Genomic DNA, 2500 nt, shown 5'->3' with positions numbered 1-2500 from the left:
GTCGGGACCGGGCCTTACCTGCCCTCGCAAGCCGCCCTAGGTCGCTCGCAGGCCGGCCACTTAGCGCTGGGGGCGCCCGGGAGTAGAGCTCCGGAACTCAGCGCTTGCTCACCCTCTGCCCTACAGTCGTACCGGTAAGTCAGGCGGCGCCGGAGAGCCGAAGAACAGCCGCCCCTCCTACCGGGGCGGGGCGCGGAAATGGCCGGCCTTTACGATGACGTAACTGGAGGCAGCGCAACAGAGCGACCCCTCTCGCCGCTCCACAGGAAGGCCAGGGAGAACAGGTCTACCGCTTACCACCCGGAAAAGGCGACAAGGGCACGCCGGAGACGAGTAGACCGGCCGGCCGCGGGCGGGGCGGCGACCTCGGCGCGGCCTCCCGGAGCCGGGTAGACCGGGCGGCCGCGGCCCGGAAGGCGGGCCCGCGGGCCGGGCGGCGACCTCGGCGCGGCCTCCCGGAGCCGGGTAGACCGGGCGGCCGCGGCCCGGAAGGCGGGCCCGCGGGCCGGGCGGCGACCTCGGCGCGGCCTCCCGGAGCCGGGTAGACCGGGCGGCCGCGGCCCGGAAGGCGGGCCCGCGGGCCGGGCGGCGACCTCGGCGCGGCCTCCCGGAGCCGGGTAGACCGGGCGGCCGCGGCCCGGAAGGCGGGCCCGCGGGCCGGGCGGCGACCTCGGCGCGGCCTCCCGGAGCCGGGTAGACCGGGCGGCCGCGGCCCGGAAGGCGGGCCCGCGGGCGGGGCGGCGACCTCGGCGCGGCCTCCCGGAGCCGGGTAGACCGGGCGGCCGCGGCCCGGAAGGCGGGCCCGCGGGCCGGGCGGCGACCTCGGCGCGGCCTCCCGGAGCCGGGTCGACCGGGCGGCCGCGGCCCGGAAGGCGGGCCCGCGGGCCGGGCGGCGACCTCGGCGCGGCCTCCCGGAGCCGGGTAGACCGGGCGGCCGCGGCCCGGAAGGCGGGCCCGCGGGCCGGGCGGCGACCTCGGCGCGGCCTCCCGGAGCCGGGTAGACCGGGCGGCCGCGGCCCGGAAGGCGGGCCCGCGGGCGGGGCGGCGACCTCGGCGCGGCCTCCCGGAGCCGGGTAGACCGGGCGGCCGCGGCCCGGAAGGCGGGCCCGCGGGCCGGGCGGCGACCTCGGCGCGGCCTCCCGGAGCCGGGTCGACCGGGCGGCCGCGGCCCGGAAGGCGGGCCCGCGGGCCGGGCGGCGACCTCGGCGCGGCCTCCCGGAGCCGGGTAGACCGGGCGGCCGCGGCCCGGAAGGCGGGCCCGCGGGCCGGGCGGCGACCTCGGCGCGGCCTCCCGGAGCCGGGTAGACCGGGCGGCCGCGGCCCGGAAGGCGGGCCCGCGGGCCGGGCGGCGACCTCGGCGCGGCCTCCCGGAGCCGGGTCGACCGGGCGGCCGCGGCCCGGAAGGCGGGCCCGCGGGCGGGGCGGCGACCTCGGCGCGGCCTCCCGGAGCCGGGTCGACCGGGCGGCCGCGGCCCGGAAGGCGGGCCCGCGGGCCGGGCGGCGACCTCGGCGCGGCCTCCCGGAGCCGGGTCGACCGGGCGGCCGCGGCCCGGAAGGCGGGCCCGCGGGCGGGGCGGCGACCTCGGCGCGGCCTCCCGGAGCCGGGTAGACCGGGCGGCCGCGGCCCGGAAGGCGGGCCCGCGGGCCGGGCGGCGACCTCGGCGCGGCCTCCCGGAGCCGGGTCGACCGGGCGGCCGCGGCCCGGAAGGCGGGCCCGCGGGCGGGGCTGCGACCTCGGCGCGGCCTCCCGGAGCCGGGTCGACCGGGCGGCCGCGGCCCGGAAGGCGGGCCCGCGGGCCGGGCGGCGACCTCGGCGCGGCCTCCCGGAGCCGGGTAGACCTACTCGCCCCTCCGAGACCCCCGCAGCCGGCAGACTCCCCTTTGCCGCGAAGGCGCCCTCCCCGGCCTGGGAGCGCTGGACGGCGGCTGCCAAGATGGGCCGGCCGCTACCGGGCCAGCTCAGCCCCCCCCCCCCCCCCCGCGCGGCGACCGGACCTCGCTGGGAGTCCTGCTGCGCTCGCTCCTTCGCAAGGTAGGAGTCCCGCGGCCCCGCGCTAAGGGGAGGGTGCTCGTGCGCGAATCTGCGCCGTTGTGGGCACGGTCTCTTTCTTTCTGTTTCTTTCTTTCTTCTCTGTTTGCCGGCGCTACCACCCACCCGCCCCCCCCCGGCCGCCGCCCAGGGACTCGCGGGCTTTTTCTCCGGGCGCTCGGGCAAGTAGATTCCACGCCCGCGCGCGCCACCCTTTTCCGCCGACATTTCTCCCCCCCCCCCCCCCCCACCGCGGCCGCCCCGCACGCCCCGCCGCACGGGGAAGGGCTTACCAGGCCGGCGACCTGCAGCTCCGAGGTGGTGGTGGTGGCGGGGGCGGTGGGCCCGCAGGGCAGAGGGTGCGGCGCGTCGAGGTCGACCCCCGGCCAGCGCGCCGGAACCGTTGGAAACGGCCGTCCGCCTCGCCTCCCCGCCGGCCGGTCCTTGACGAGCGCTCCGCCCCGCCCCGGG

The sequence above is a fragment of the Apteryx mantelli genome, unplaced genomic scaffold, assembly GCF_036417845.1.
Source record: "Apteryx mantelli isolate bAptMan1 unplaced genomic scaffold, bAptMan1.hap1 HAP1_SCAFFOLD_142, whole genome shotgun sequence".
Taxonomy (NCBI): domain Eukaryota; kingdom Metazoa; phylum Chordata; class Aves; order Apterygiformes; family Apterygidae; genus Apteryx; species Apteryx mantelli.
This window is presented reverse-complemented; position numbering follows the sequence as displayed.